We start from the raw sequence: 16,757 nt of genomic DNA, 5'->3' as shown, positions 1-16,757 counted from the left end.
CAGTGGTTACAGCCACAGCTCCCAGCTATTCACACAAACACTGTGTGTGTCACACGTGCAATACTCAACAGCATGCTGAGAGCCATGCTATGGTTTTCAGTGGGTTGTGCAGAGTAACTGCACTGTGTTTTTGAGAATGGGTCTCACTATGTAGCCCAGGCTGGCTTTGAACTCATCAATCCTCCTGCTTCAGCCTCCTGACTGCTGGGATTACAGGTGTGCACCACCACCATTGGCAGTAACTAAATTTTCAACTCATGATATTTTCAGTTTATGATAGGTTGATTGGGACATAACCCCATTGTAAGGCAAGACGCATCTGTATGTGATACAAGATGTTTTACAAATGGCTGTATTTGAGTCATTTAAATAATCCACTTGGGCCAGGCATGGTGGTACACACCTGTAGTCCCAGCACTTGGGAGGCTGAGGCAGGAGGAATGCTGTGAATTTGAGGCAACCTCGGCTACAAAGTGACTTCAAGGCCAACCTGAACTACACATAGCAAGACTCTATCTTTAAAAAAAAAAATCCACTTGGCCAATCTCTGTACTTTAATTGGTGAATTTAGTTCATTTGCATTTAGTGAAATTATTGATGTGTTGGATCTTAAGCTCACCATTTTCTTTTTGTTCTGTGTTTAGTCTCTATTTTTGGTTTTGCTTTGTTTTTTTCTCCTTGCTTTCCTGTGGAATATCAAAATTTCCTCTTATTATCATCTTTTTCTGTAACATTTTTAGTGGTTCTGCAAATGTATTACACTGTGCATATATAACAATACTGTGAACTAGTGTCAGAATTTTATGAGTTTGAGCAAATACAGAAAGCTTGCCTCCATTTGGTCCACTTAGCCTCTATAATATATAATTGTCCTAAATATTTCCTCTAAACATATGGCATTGAGAATCACATCAAACACTGCTCAGATTTTTGCTTGTTATCAACAATATATAAAATTCAGGGGGCTGGGGATTTAGCTCAGCGGCATAAGCGCCTGCCTTGCAAGCAGGCAGTCGTGAGTTCGATCCCTGGTACCAATAAAAAGGAAAAAGACAAAAAAAAAAGGCAAAAAAAATAAATAAATAAATAAAAATAAATAAATAAATAAAATAAAATTCAGGAGGAAATGGAAAATCTATTGCTTTTATTCATTTTTGCCTTTTCATTATTCATTCTTCCAAAAATTCTAACATTTATTTTATTAATATTATTATTTTTCACCATTAAGAACTTTCTATAGCCCATTTTTCGGGGTGAGACTGCTGGAAACAGACTCTTGAGGTTTTCTTTTTTTTCTTTTTGAGACAGGGTCTCTTCAACGCAGTCCAGGCTGGCCTTGAGCTCACTTTGTAGCCCAGACTAGTCTCAAACTTGTAAGGATTCTCCTGCTTCAGCCTCTGGAGTACTGTCGTGCACCACCAGGCCCAGCTTCTTGGGTTTTTCTTGCACCTGAGAATGTTTCTGGTTTCTCCTTCCCTCCGAGGGAGGCTTTCACAGCACCCAGCATTACGGACAGGAGGGACGTCCTCTCATCTCAGTTCCTGAAGCCGTTCTACTTCCTCCTGAGTTCCGCGGCCTCCGTTGTGAGACCTGCTGTCAGCCCCACCACCCTTTGCCCTTTGCCCTTTGCCCTTTGGTCGGGTGTGGTTCTTTTCTTGCTGATTTCAAGGTTTTTGTTTTTGTTTTTATTTCAAGGTTTTATTTTTAGTTTTGCTCTATGTCCTGCTGTGGTTTACTGGGACTTATCCTTTTGGTTTTTAATCCTCTGCTTCTTGCATCTGTAGAGTTGCATCTTAGCCTAATTTAAGAAGTTTTCATCCCATGTTTCCTCCTATCTCCCTTCAGGCCCTCTTCCCCTCCTTATTCACAAAACTCTTGCCTCTATTTCGCCTTCTTTTTGCATTTTTTGCTCCCCTTCCCCATTTCTCCTAACGCTTCTCCGGCCCCTTTTGGAATCTGCTTGCCCGGATGCTAAGTCTGTGACGCCCGTTTCTAGCGCTGTGTTCTCTCCGGGCCGAGGCGATGGTTTCTGATGTTCTTCCTCCACGTTCACAGGTGTTTCCTCCATTCCTCCACTCTGAGGTGAGCCTCGTCCGGTCCATTTCAAATTTCAGCTGTTGTATTTTAAACTCCCGAATTTCCATTTGCTTCCTAGTTTATCTTCTATTTATTTCATTTTTGTGTTTTTTTGAGACAAGGCCTTTCTATGCAGTTCAGGCTGGCCTTGAGCTCACTTTATAGCTCAGGCTGGTCTCAAACTTGCAACGATCCTCCTGCCTCTGCCTCCCAAGTACATCTTCTTTTTCTTGTACTTTCTTGCCAGTTTGTACCCAGTGTGTCTGTAATCATGGATGCATTTTTATGCCAGCTGCTTTAAAGTCCTTATGAGATAATTCCCACCCCAGTACACCTCAGCGCTGGCTGTTACCTTTTTCTCACACCTGTTGAGCTATCCCCGCTCTTGGTGTTTTCCCATTGTATTTGGGACTTCTAGGGTATAATGTTTTGAGCTTCTAGATCTTATTTTTGCTCTGTGTTATACAAGGGGAGGGGGCGCTGTTTCAGCAGGTGGAGGAGGGGCCCTCTGGTTCCCTTTCAGTTCCCTGCCTTGATGGGTGTAAATGTGGGATTCCCAGTTGGCCTGCACTGACTCCACCCTGCCTGGGTCCCCCCGTCCTGGCCCTTCCCAGCCTTCCCTGCCGTGACCTCTGCCGCGTGGGAGGGTGCTGCAGCCCCACTTGGTGGGAGCCTGCATCTGGCCTTCCTGGGTGGCCTCTGTGGGACCCACAGGGAGCTGTCATGACTTGGTGTGGGAGGACGTCCCAGTGGGAGTGAAGGAGGAGGAGGGAGGGGAGCCGGCCTCTGCCTGCGAGGGTAGACATCTAGGGCTCCAGCCTCCCTTGGCTGGCTACCGTTGGAGCAGTGTACAGTCTCCCGTGGTGTCCAGGTGGTTACTGTCTAAGTGCCCTGGTTTGCTAGGCAGCCCTTTTCCTCGTATTTCAGCTAAACAACAGAATTCTTGGGGACTTTTCTCCCCACTTGTTGCTTTTTCTGGGCAGGAAGTTTCTCTCCAGCCTCCACGTATGCAAAGATATATACCAAGCAAAAAGAGGCATGTCTGCAAACTACGCCTCCCCCAACTCTGGAAGGCTGAGGCAGGAAGATCACAGGCTCAAGAAAAGCCTGGAAGTTGGGTGTGGTGGTGACACCTGTAACCATAGCACTCAGGAGGCTGAGGCAGGAGGATCGTTGCAGGTTCGGGACCAGCCTGGCCTACAAAGAGAGCCCAAGGCCAACCTGAACTGCATAGAGAGATCCTGATTCAAAAAGGAAAAAGTAAATAAATAAATAGGAACAGCCTGGATTAACTAGCAAAACACTGTCTCAAGAAATAAAAGGCTGGGGATGCATCTCTGTGCAAACTTCCCAGACAAATCTGGAGGCCCGAGGCTCCTAGACAGCTCCCCTTCCCTGGAGTTCCAGCGGCTCCTCAGGTGCCTCTCGTGTGTATAACACTGTGGCTTCTGGCTGTGTTTAGTGAGAACAGTGGAAGGGAAGCGCCTGCCCCGTCTGGCCTGGAACCGGAACTCCAAGCACCGTCCTCTGCACGTCGAGCTTCCAGTTTGTTTTCACCCCCATAACTTCAGATGGGAAGTCGGCAGTGATTCACATCCTGGAGCCTGATCCGCATTTCCTCTGCCTACTTTTCTTTCTCTCTTTCTTTCCTTTTCTTTTCCGGTGCTGGGGATTGAAGCCAGCGCCTTGCACATGCAAGGCTGGAGCTCTACCCCAGGTCCCGCCCTCCGCCCTCCTCAGCTTTGACTCCTGCAGGTACTGCTGTGTGCCCAGGTGGGGGCTTTTTGGTTTCTGTTAAACTTCGATCCCTGCCATGTATTGATTCACAAAATAAAAGAGAAAAATCATATGATCATCTGAAAAGATATTGTTTAAAATAAAAGTTAACTCATTCGCGATATATAACTAGAAACAGAAGAGACCTTTCTCAACTGACCAGAGGCATTACGAAAACCCCACAACTAGGCGCATGTGGTAAAACTCACCTGTAACCCCAGCACGAGAGAGGCTGAGGCAGGAGGACTGTCACAAACTGGAGGCCAGCCTGGGCCAAATAGTGGGACCCTGTCTCAAGCAAAGCAACACAAAACATACCACAACTGACATATACTTAACAGTGAAACAGTAAACACTTACTCACAAGGCCAGAAAAATACCAAGGATCACAGTGTCTGTGTGCCATACCAGAAGTCTCTACAGTGCAGTAAGAAAGGAAAAGAAAAAGGAGGAGGAGGAAAAAGAAGAGAAGGAGAAAGAGGAAGAGGAGGAGACCAGAAGCTAATAAACTGTCTCTGCGTGGGTCTCAGTGGGCCTGACGGCTCCCACCTGTAATGCCAGCCATGGAGGAGGAGGCTGAAGCAGGAGGATGCAGAGGTCAAAGCCAGCCTAGGCAAATCAGCAAGACACTGTCTCAAAAACTGACAACAGCTAGGAAGAATGTCTGGTCACAGAGGACATCAGTTCATGTTGAAAATTCTATGGGAGCTGCAAAGCAACCATAACAACTTAACAAATGAATTTAGCAAGGTTGTAAGATACAGGACGTACAGAACTGTCACTGTGTGTCTCCCTGCTACCCGACCCTATTAGCAGGCAAAACATTTTAAATTTCCATCTATAAGTCTAAGGGCTCAGCAATAAAAATAACAAAAGAAAGAAGTGAAAGGAATCCTAAAATAAAGGGAAGGAAATCATCTGATCATATTCCAAAGATTGGGTCTCCTCCAGAGGAGAGGGCTCCAAACAGACCTCGACTGACAGAGACCTAGCTCGTGAGCTGCTTCTAACATTCACAAGGCAATGCAAAGAACCCAAGGTAACCCCCAAAATCTTGCCAGGCAGCCAGACATGGCAGTGCACCCCTGTAATCCCAGCACTCGACAGGCTGAGGCAGGAGGATTACTGAGAGTTCAAGTCCAGCCTGGGCTGCATAGTGAGTTCAAGACCAGCCTGAACCACATGAGACCCTGTCTGAACTACATAGCAAGGTCCTGTCTCAAAAACCGAACAACAACAAAAAAAAGGGAATCCTAAACTGGGCAAATGCCTGTAATCCCAGCACTCGGGAGGCCGAGGCAGGAGGGCTGCTGTGAATTCAAGGCCAGCCTAGCTTATGTAGTATGTTCAAGAACTACATGGTGAGGCCCTGTCTCCAAAAACCAAAACCAGAACACCTCACCTAAGAATGGTGTGGAAACCTCCCCATGCTGTGAACAGAGATTCAGGAAACCGTGTCTGGGTGAGAAGCCTTGCAGAGGAATCACAGCCAGGACTTGGGGAGACCCCCAGTTAGCTTCTCTACCAGCTTTCCCATCGCTGGGGGAAACACCTGACACCCACAGCTTGGAGGAGGAGAGGTTAATTTGGCTCACAGCTTCGGGGATTCAGTCCATGCTGGCCGGCTCCAGGGCAGGAGCGGCACGGTGGAAGGGTCTGCAGGAGGACAGCTGCCCGCCTCCTGGCAGCCAGCGGAAGCAGGATTGAGGAAGAGAGGCAGAGAGAGCTTGATTCTGTAGCACCATGAGCTGCAGAGGAGGCTGGGAAATGCGGTGTTCTGCTTGGTCAAGGGCTCAGCAGAGACTTAAATTACCAAAGCATGGAAGAGATGATGTTATCTCTGCTGTGATCAATGATCTGCTCCAGAGATTGTTCCTGTCAAGTTCAGAGCTTCCTCAGGGGCTGGAGACACGGGGACAGGTGTGAGCTAGACAAGACCTTGGAGCATGAGGTAGGGCTTTATTCTTATACTGGAGCAACCCAAGGTGAGTGGCTGGGTGGCAGGAGCTGGAGGCAGGAGCCTCCAGCTGAGATGGAGAGTCTAAATCTTTCTGAAGGAGCCGTAATGGAAGCTTAACAGAAAGGGAGCTGGTGTGCAGAGATGTGATGCCTGGAGCATTGGCTGCCATTTTGCAACAATTAGGACAAAATATTTGATATTTTAAAATCCAGGCAGAATAAGAGTAGAAGACATTAAGGTTCTTGACTTGAGCCACGGGAATGAGCCTAGGACTTTTTAATCTCAGAAATCCTTGAGTAAACATATGGTTCAAACCACTCTGGGATAGTGTTCTACTACTGGTAGCAATAAAAGTACTCAAACGCATTCCTCTTCTACTAGAAGCACAGTTCTCCATTATCTCTGTGGTTCTCTTTCTTACCCTAAAGACCAAAAGCCTTCGCCTAGCTTACAGAGGTTTTGTCTGACTGTTCCAGTCACAGCTCCTATCCTTAACATGACATTTTCAGCTTCCCCAGGATCTTTGCACACACTCTACCTGGGCCAAGGTCCACAGAGCTTCTGGTCATGGCCTCCTGCAAGGCCCTCTGGTCTTTCTGCCAAAGTTCTATCTTGTCTGGAGTGACATGTTTCCTTGTGATTTCATTTAGCAATTTATAGTTCCTGTGTTTTAAACAGCTTTTACTATAGTGTGCTGTTGGAATTGTTCTTTCATTACTGCTGTTTTCTTTTTCTTTTTTAATCGGATCACGACCATGCGCTTACAAGGCAAGCGCTTATGCTGCTGAGCTAATTCCCCAGCCCCTACTGCTGTTTTCTTACAGAGCCTCATATTTTACTTTTGGTTTTTTGAGATAAGATCTTTCTGTGTAGCCCAGGTTGGCTTTGAATTTGTGGCGATCCTCCCGCCTCAGCCTCCAGAGTTCTGGGAAGACAGGCGTGCACCACCACTGCGGACCCTGCCTAATGGAATGTGCCATCCAGAGCAGGTGTTGCAGAGACAGGTGATGCACCCAGCCCAGCCCCGGTGAACCCCCCAGGTGAGGGTGCGCCCCATGGTCTCAGGCCAGGGAGGTGGAGACGCCCCCACCTGTAGGTGGCCGTGTGCGATGGATGAGACCATCCGGGGGCACAGGTGCTGGGCAGGGAGGGGGGCCTGGGAACCAGGGGCGAATGCCTTCCCTGAAGGTTCAGGGGCGACCCAGGGTCCCCACAAGCCAAGTGTCTTCATCCATGCTGGCAGCTGCTGATGGGGCTTCTTTCCCTGCTCGTCCCCTCCTTGGGACCCCCATGGCCCCAGAGACTCTGAAGGTCATTTTGCAGTCTGAGCTCCCTGCAAACCGCCAGCTCGGGCCACCCTGTGTCCCCTGCTGGAAGCGACCTGTGTGCAGAAACCTCCAATCACAGGTAAGGCGTCCTGTGGTCTGGGGCAGAACTCAGCAGCTTCAGGGGGGACAATATGGCGACCAAGGTGGCCCGGGAGTGACCGTGAGAAGGCAGTAGCCACTGTTGAAGGCCAATGCTGGGCACTGCCACTGAACCCCGCAAGACTTGTGCAATGATTTAAAAAAAAGAAGAAGAAGAAAGAAAAACCTGCCTTGCAAGCAGGAGGTGCTGAGTTCGATCCCCAGTACCGATTAAAAAAAAAAAGAAGAAGAAGAAGACTTGTGCAACATCGCTGAGCCTCAGTTTCCGCATCTGAAAACTGGGAGTGTTGACAGCTGGAAGTGGGCGCTTGGGCCAGTGTACAGCCCATGTCCCCAGAGCATAGTGACAGGGCCGGGTTAACCAACCGGCTGCACCACCCCGCACCACCCCCTGTTCTGGGCTGCCCCACCTCCACCCCAGCTGCAGAAGCACATCTGGAGCAGACCCGGGTGCTGGGTGTGACAGATCCCTGACAGCACCGTGTGAGGTCTCTGCTTTCCAGGCTTCCCATCAGAGTGTTTACTGCTTTGATAATGGGGGTGGTAACCCCAAAACCAAGCAGCTTAAGAAAGACAGGGAGGATGAGAGTGGAGCCCAGCTGGTCTGTGATAGAAGCAGAGGGGCTTGAATAAGGGCACGTGGGAGGGGCCTGGAGGAGTGGGCGTGTCCTGGAGGTGGAGGGGTGAGGCTTGCATAGTACGTGGGCGGAGCTTCGGGAAAGAGTGGCCGGAGGGACCTGGGGGTATGGGAGGCCCTGAGGTGGAGGTGCTGGGCTTGATTAGACAGCCGGGAAGGGGCGTGGTCTGGATGGTGTGTATATGGGGCCTGGGGAAGTTGGCAGAAGGGGCCTGGGTAAATGGGCGGGGCCTTGGGTGGGCAGGTCGTAGGGGGCCTAAAGAAGGCGAGGTGGGCGGGGCCTGGAATCACCGGAAGTGGTACCTGTTGTGGGTCCTAGGCAAGCAGTGAGTCTTAGCATCTTCTGTTAAATGGGGACGTTGGAGGTCATAATAATTCCTAGGCTCCAGAGTGGGGAATGACAGGGCCCTGGAGGCTCCGTGGTTACATCTGGTCAGTACATGAGGATAAACGTCCCACCCTCCTGCCACACCCCATCTGTGTGGCCCGGCTGACTTTGGAGTCTGGAAGTCTCCCCTTCTTTTATCTCTCCTGCCACCTTCCCCCAGCTCCCCCTTGTTCCAGGAGGGGTCACTGAGCACAGTGCCCCTGCTCCCCTGAGGTGGCCCGCCTGACATCTGTCCCCTGAGGTCTGTCCCCATGGACGGGAACAGGGGGTGCTAAGCTCCTGTCTGTGGTTTCCTGTGAGCATAGCAGGGCTGTGGCCAGCAGGGTGGGGACAAATCCTTGGAGAGAGGGACAGTTCTCTTCCCCACCAGGCCTTGGCCTCCCAGCCAGGGGTGCAGGTTGGGGGACCTTGCAGCATCCTTCCCTCTACTGAGCTCAGACTCAGAGGTGCCACTGCCCTGGATTTGAGGGCCACATGGGCACCTCGGCCTCTGCTCACATCCCTTAGGGACCAGTGGACATGTAGAGGCCAGGGACCATCTCAGCTCCAGGACAAGTGAGCAGCCTGGACCTCGGTCTCCTCGTTGGTCCACAGGAACCCCAACCCTGAAATCCTGAAGATTCAGAGAAGTGAGCACTGCACCTGCAGCCCAGTGCTTCAGAGATCAGATTCGAGGCAGAAAGGGTGACAAAGGACAGCTGTTCAGGCCTGTGCCAGGCCTGCCACAGAGCTCTGAGCTGCACCCTCAGGCTGTGGCAATGCCTTCTTTCCTCCTCCGATCTAGTTAGGGGTGGTTTGCAAAGGTGTGGGTCTCTCCCTAACCCAGAGGGTGCCGGGTCCCCACACTCTTGTCCCCAGGCAGATATAACAGGAGCAGCAGAGCCCCTGAAGGATGTGGACTGCAGATCTGGGGCAGATGGGCTCCAGCCACCGTGGGGCTGCTGGTGATCCTGGAGTCCGACAGGGCAGGCTAGCAATTGTCAACAGCCTCAGTCCTGCTCCACGGCCTTGCCAAGCTCGTGCAGAAAACGGCCCTCAGTCCTCCTTGCTGGTGACTTCTAGATCCCCCAGCTTGACCCTTGTGGGATGAGAGCCCTCCTCGGCCGGCCATTGGGTGAGCTGGCCTTGCTGAGCCCACCCCCAGATCCTAGCCCTGCAGAATTGCATCCCACCAGGACCCTTAGCCCTCGGCCAGGCTCCTGCTCCAGCTGTGATGGCTCTTGCCTGTGAAATCTCCATGAAGGGCCTGGGCAAGCCTCGTGTAAGTAAACCCTGCTTGGGAGACGAACCACGGGTACCTGCCTTCCTGCCTTTGGGGAGCTGCCAGTCTCCCGGGGGAGCTGCAGAGGCAGAGTGGGAGCTCCAGGCTGTCACAGCAAAGGTGCCAGGAGCCTGTGTTCTCCCCTAGGTTCCTGGGCTGCTCGGGGCTGGATTCCTGTCAGTCCACAACTCCTGACTGCAGGAAACCAGCTCGGGGTTTTTTGTTTCAATTGCACAACCTCGGCGAGGGGGCCAGGCCCACATCTGCTGTTTTGGCCTGCCCATGCTTCCCCTCTCTGGCAAGAACTCCACACGGCCTCACAGGGAGCTCCCCGGAGTGCACAGCTGGGAGCTGGTCCTCAGGCCAGATGCTCCCATCTGTCCTTGCCAAGAGACGGGCCTGTGGCCCTGGCTTGGTCACCAGTCTCCCTCCTGGAGGACGAGAGTGTGGTTCTCATCCCCATAGCCGATCCCCGGGGTGGCGCCAAGCTCCTTGTGCTCTGGTCGCATCCTCACTGGGCCCTGCCTGGTCCTTTCCTGCTGCACCCGTTCTCCAAGGGCCCCCACTGGCTGGCCATGGGCCTCTGTCTGGCTCACAGAAAACTCAGCCCATTTCTGTTACAACAACAGAAGCCTGACCTGCTGGACACTAACCACCCGGCCTGGCTTTGCCCTGACTGGCTGCGTTACCCTGGGCCAAATGGCCCGTCTCTGGGCCTCAGTTTCCCCATCTTTCATCTCCCATCCTGACACTCCAGGGCCATGGTGGCAGACTTGGGCCGTTGTATCCATTGTTGAGGGCAGCAGTCACCTCTCTGCAGGTGATTGTGCCTCGGAGTTTTGAGAATTTTATGAAAGCTGGGGCTGTTTTCCCTAGACCGGCATCCCAATATGCCCACACACACACCTACACTTGATTATAGCTCCCGAAGGACTGGGAACAGTCTTCAGATACCTGTTCTGATTCAAGATGACTACAACAGGTAGGTCATCGCCTTCAGCACACATGTTCAGTGTCTGTGCCTGACACGGGGGCTTTGGTACCACCCCAAGAGGACAGCATTTGTGACTGAGACGGCTGGGTGTTCACCAAACCCTGGCTCACAAATTTCCTCTAAGGCAGGCAGGTGGACTACATTTCCCAGTTTCCCTTGCTGTTAGGTGGTACCACGTGACCAAGTCCTGGCCAATGGGCTGTGAGGTGGAAGGTGGGGGGCCCCTTCCTCTGCCCTTTTAGCCTGGTCTATAAACTTGCATGCTACCCTCTGCAAGCTCTTTCCCTTACACCTGATTATTGCAGAGGAGGAGAAGGTGCTGGCAGCTCCCAAATGATCAAGTGGTGCCAAGCCTTACCCCTCCTCTAACCACCCACAGTGGACCACAGTGGGAGCAAGAAATAACTTGGATTGAGGTCCTTTGTTATATCCCTAATACAGGTGACTAATCTCTTCCATCCTGGGACAGTCCTTTCTGTCGGGAGGAGTCAATCTTAGATGCCCCAGGCACTTACAAGCTGCTTTGCCTTCAGAGGTCCTGAAGCTGGGCAGGGCTCTACTTCCGATCCCTGAACCCCAAGACACCTTCCAGGCCTTGATTCTTGGGAGTCTGAGCTTTGCCCCATTCCCTCGGCTCCCCACCCCTCTTTCTTCCATGCCTCGAGTTTGTGCAGAATTACTATCATTCATGTATTTAGCCATGGTCCAGGGTCAAAAAAAGAGGGCTCAGGGTTCCACTAGGCTGACACACAGCTCCCCAGGGAAATGCCTGGCCTGGTTCCCTACTGACTGCTGCCCTGCCCCGCAGATGCCCAGGCTCTGGCCATCCGTGCAGAAGGAAGCCCTTCCAGGTTCTGCCCAGAATCCTCCTGGCCCCAGCTCCTGGATTCCAGCTGCACCGAGTGGCCACTGCCCATGGCCCCTTTCCAGTGTGAGCTGTGGCCATGTTCTGGGAAAGGGAGACCAGGGTTGGACTCGGGCTGCCCAGCACTGGTCTGGTTCGCCAGCTCAAAACAGCATCCTGGGCCCTGCTTGTTTTGCTCCCCCATGGGAAAACCCTTACATACTCGTCCTTTAAATTACTGAATCTGTCTCTTGAGTACCAGACCGGTCAGCCCTTAGTTCTCCAGATAATAACAGCAACACCGCTGCTGGGTTTGTACAGGGTCCCCCACTAAGCCGCTCCCATCTTAGATTTCTCTGCCCCATTCTACAGATGGGGATGCTGAGGTCAAAAAGCCTCTTGAACCCACCTCCCAGCAGCTCTGCCTGGTCCGGCCACACAGGTGCACTGGGGCAGCTGGGCCTTTGGCTGCCTGGCTGGTTCTCTCGTCCAGCTGAGAGGGCGGCTGGGGGCTTGGGGGGGCAGGAAAACAAGCCCTACTCCTCTGCAGCCTCAGCCCGAAGCCCTCCTCCTCCCACTCCTGTTCGCGCATCAAACACGCCGCGGAGGCTGCGGGCTCAGCTTGGCTGGGTTTCTGCTCATCCTCCCCAGTGAGCCCCGCATCTCCGAGGTTGTGTGCTCACTTTGCAAAACTGCAGAAATTTATAGCCCAAGTAATTGATCACAGGGCTCCTGCCTCCCTCCAGCTCGCAGGGGCTCCGAATTCCCTTCTCCGCATACTCCCTTCGCTTTTTTCTCCGCGCGCCATCTGTGGTGTGAGAGAGAAGGAAGCCAAAACAGGGAGGGGGGGTTCCAGCCCCAGTTCTGCCAATTAGGAGTCACAAGAACCTCAGTTTCCCCAACCTTCTGCCAAGCGGTAGCACACGGAGCACACCTGCTCACGGGGTGCTGGGCTTGTGGCCACCCCTGGGCCCACCCTGGAAGCCAGGGGGCGGGACTGAGATTCCCTTCCCTGATAAGAACCCTGATAGCTCAAGCCAGTCCTTGGGGTCCAAGAGCTGGTCAGTAGCAGCCCCTGGGACTTGAACCCGGACCAGGGGTGACTCAAGGCCCCAACTATTAGGCCATCCTCCGCCCTGGTCCCAGGCCAATCAGAGAGGGCGTGATCCTCCTCCTCCCAGAGCCTAGCCGGACCCTGGGGCTATGGGAACCCAGGCTGTGGGCACCCGAGATGCTTTGCAAATTATTCAGCGCCTGGAGGGTGGGAGGGAATCCTGCCTTTCTACCCCTGCTTTGGGCCGGCCTTGCTCTGGTACAGCTGTCTGAACGGGGCCTCCACCGCCCAAGCTGCAGGAGAGGATCCTCCAGAATGACCCCATCAAAGGACTCCCTAGAGGCAGGGGCAGAGAAGCCCCGGTGTAGGTGTGTGTGTGTGTGTGTGTGTGTGTGTGTCCGCGGGAACATGGGGTTAGTGCAGAGCGGGGTGCCTGGGCCTGGTCCTGCAGGCCTGGACTGAACCGTCTGTGAGCCCCTCTCTGGTGGCTGTTGCACCCCTTTCTTCCAGTCGTGGGTGCCAGTCCCTGGGGAAGCGGGAGTGTTCCCCTCTCATCCCCAGCCTGGCTCGGTCTCTCCGGAGAGAGCTTTCTCCCCCAGCCTCTGGCGTGGGCAGGACTGGCGGTTCCCGAGGCCAAGGGCACCTGCTGTCTCAAGGACTCCTCTCAGCCTGCAGCCTGCAGCATCAGCCTCCCCACTTCCCCGGGGTAGCGGGGGCTGCACTGAGCAGCGCGGGCTGCAGCTCGGGGAAGGTTGGGGGGCCCGTAGTATCCCCCCTTTCTGGGCTCCAGCCCCTCTGGCTGCCCGCTCCCGCCTGGCTGCTGGAGATGAGAGCCGGCAGCAGCACGCAGAACAAACAGAATTTTTTTTTGCAACTAGAGGGGGAAGCACAGAGCTAAAAATAAAACGAAAAGATCAGTATCTGTCAGTCTGACAGCTGATTGGCTGCTCGGAGATGCATATAATTACCAGCCACTGGCGCTGGGTAGCAAAGCCGGAGAACCGCTGAGACGAGGTTAGGATTTAACCTTTAAATTCTGGAGCCACCGGAAAGCGAGGGGAGGACCACGGGCGTCGGTGCTAATGAGGCTGGGGGTGCGGAAGGGAGGAGACGGGGATGCCGAGGCCAGGTCAGGCCCCGGGGGCTCCCCCGGGAAGGCCCTAGAGCCCCCGGCCCGGCAGCCTCGCTGTCAGCTGGCAGCGCCTCTGATTGGGCGGCCCGGAGGGGGCGGCGGCCCGGTGCCCGCCCAGCTGCCGGTGGCGTCTTCCGGGAAGTGGGGGTCCACCTGGGGGAGGGGGTGCCGCCCGAGCCCGGCCCCTCCCCGACAACAGGCCTGGTCCCCGAGGGCCTCCCTGTCCCCACCCACATTCCTCCGCCTTTGCCTGCCTGGTGTGTTTTCACAGCCCGGCCTGACCCCCCTCCCGCCTTCACCCCGAGTCACCCCATTCCCGGTTGTGCTTCCTGCACCCTCTCCTGAGGAGGGCACTTGGAACCGCAGGCTCGTCCCAGGTCCCCATAGAGGATCTTAAGTGCAGGGCTGGAGGGATGGTGGGCATTCAAGAAACCTGAATTTCTTCTGCAAAATGGGACTGCAGGGCCCAGCTGACACCCCGAGGTGCTGGGCTGCCGTGGGCCCAGCGTTGCACCTCGATGATTCCCTACCCCTGCTCCGGCTCCAAAGGAGCCGGGAACCCCTGAGCCGGCCTAAGCTCACCCTCCCCTGTGTGCATGTGCGCCGGAGGAAGAGCTCCTGCCCTCCCCAGGTGACACTGGGGACACAGAGAGGTAGAGGAGGGGACTTCTTGCAGCTGCTGCATCCTCCTCTCACTGCCCTCCAGGCCTTACCCAGGCTGTGGCCTCCACCTGGACCCCTTCCTTCCCGCCTTCTCAGCCGGCCTTTCCTGCCAGGCCTCCTCCTCGTTGTGCTTTTGGATTCCTGTTCTGTTCTGTTTTGTTTTGTTCGTGAGATGGGGTCTCACTATGCAGTTGGGGCTGGCCTTGAACTCAGTGTGTAGTCGAGGCTGGTCTCTTGAACTCCTTGAGATCTTCCTGCCTCTGCCTCCTGAGTGCTGGGGTAACAGGCATGCACCACCCGCCCCGCTCCTCTAAGCTTCTAGCCTGTGCACTCAGCCCCTATGGCCTGCCCTGGGCTCTAGTGTATGAGGTGGGCACGGGCGGGAGCCTCACGGGTCTGTTCTCAGACTCCTTCGGGGAAACCTGGTCTCCCCAGCATGCCTGGCCTTGCCTTGCACAGACATTGCCTTGTGTGCCTTGCATGGAGGAGAGACTGTGGCACCTTATAGGACAGGAGCAAGTAGCTGCCACTGCTGTCTCCTCCTGAGGGCTGTTGGGGTCTGACTGGCCTTGGGCGGATGGGGCACTGGGCATTGGGACCTGGAAAGGCCAGGGGGCTGCAGAAGCTCACCCCTGGCTGACCAGAGCGGGACCTGCATCCAGCCGGGCTCATTGAGGACTGGGGGACAGGGAGGGAGCCGGCTGGGGGTGTTATGCTCCGTGGCATAACCCCCGCCCGCTTGGAGCCTTTCTGAGGATTCTGGGAATATTTACACTGAGGCTGCGCCATGAGTTCTGGGTGTCAAACGCATTTTCTTTGGACCTGACACGGCCCGAGGTGGCTTGGTTTCCTTTGAGGTGTCCCGTTACAGAAGCAGTTCCTGCCAGCCAGGCCCTCACCCTGGCCTCAGCCGTGTCATGGGTGTCATCTTGCACCGCTACCAGCCCCAGAAAGGCCGCCTCGCCTGGTGGTCTGTCCTCAGAGCCTGTGTCACTGTCCTCTCCTGGTAGGCAGTGAGCTCCTGTCCATGCACACTGAGTCCCAGTGCCATGCAACAACCCTGTGCATTTCAGACGAAGAGACTGAATCAGGCAGGTTGAGCCAGGTTTGACTTATCCAACGTTTTGGTTATTTTTGCTTTCTAAGATAAGCTCTTGATATGCAGTTCAAGCTGGGTTTGAACTCACTTTGTAACCCAGACTGGCCTCATGCTCAAATCGATCTTCCTGCCTCAGCCTCCCGAATGCTGGAATGATAGGCATGTACCACCACCATGCCCAGCTTTCACCCAGCTTTTGACTGCTGTCTCAAAAAGCTACGGGAGACACCTCTTTCCTAGGGAGCCTCACAGTCTGAGGTTTGCTCCCCCAAAGTCTTATGGGCAAATAACAAAGCAGCCCCCTTCTTTGCTTGCTACCGCCTTGCTTGCCTAGGACCCGGATGGAAACTGTCCAGGGGCCTCTCAAGTGTGGGGAAGCTCACACTTCCGGTCTGGACTCATCCGAGTTTGCCTTTACTGCGCGACCCGATTCAGATTTTCCATATTCATCCCCGTGGTTCCTGCTGATTTCCATATTTGTGCCTGCGGCTCCTGACGACTGATTGGGGTTTGTGTGACCTTACCATGTGATCACCTGTCCAGGTCACTCCTGGACGTCCCTGAGGCCTGTTCCTGCCCCCAGATGGGGGCCCTCTTTGGGGGGGCAGGTAAATGGCAGCAGATATTCTCACGAAGTCAGCTTTACCACGAGTGACCATGGGAACCTCAGGGGACGTCTCTGAGCTTGGCTACCTCGCCAGGACGTGGACCCAGGGAGTTGCGGGTTTGGTGGAGTTGCAAAGCGGCACCCCTGCCGAGGAGAGGTACGTGATGTGTGTCGTCAGGCGACGGCACGGTGCAGACACCACGGAGAGTGCTCCCACAAACTCAGGCCCCCATGAGGTCGCCAGTGGGCAGCCTCTTATGGGACCCGCGTCCTTGATGAGGCCTCTTGGTGGCTATAATGTCACCCATGATGGCCCACAGCCAGAAGCATGCCTCTCGAGGGTTTTCGGGTTGGTACAGCGTCCTGGGTCTTTGGCAAACAACTGCTGAAGTCTTTGCCAGTGGATTATGGGGCCGAAATCCCTTGAGTCAGCCCTGGGAGGACCAAGAACCTGTCTCTTTCTGGGGACCACTGTGCGCTGGGAGGAGGTGAAAGTGGCCCCCGGCTGGGCGGGGCCTGGGCGGAGGGCGGGACATAACTGATCAAGTTCTCCACTAACAGTACTCTGTCCTTATTCTTCTGCTTTAACGTTGGTTTTTGTTTGCTTGTTCTGTAGTACTCAGGGGAGGGTTAAGCCCCCTCCCCTGAGCTACTTCCCAGTCCGTCCGTTCTTTCTTTCTTTCTTTCTTTCTTTCTTTCTTTCTTTCTTTCTTTCTTTCTTTCTTTCTGAGACAGGGTTTTGCTAAGTCACTAAATTGTACTGATTGGGCTCCAGCTTTCAATCCTCCTGCCTCAGCCTCCCAGGATGATGAAATTACAGACCTTCACTGGCCTTGGGT

This window comes from Cavia porcellus, unplaced genomic scaffold (assembly GCF_034190915.1).
Source record: "Cavia porcellus strain 051 isolate PalLab524CR breed Dunkin Hartley unplaced genomic scaffold, mCavPor4.1 scaffold_49, whole genome shotgun sequence".
NCBI classification, from domain to species: Eukaryota; Metazoa; Chordata; class Mammalia; order Rodentia; family Caviidae; genus Cavia; species Cavia porcellus.
Note: the sequence above shows the minus strand (reverse complement) of the source record.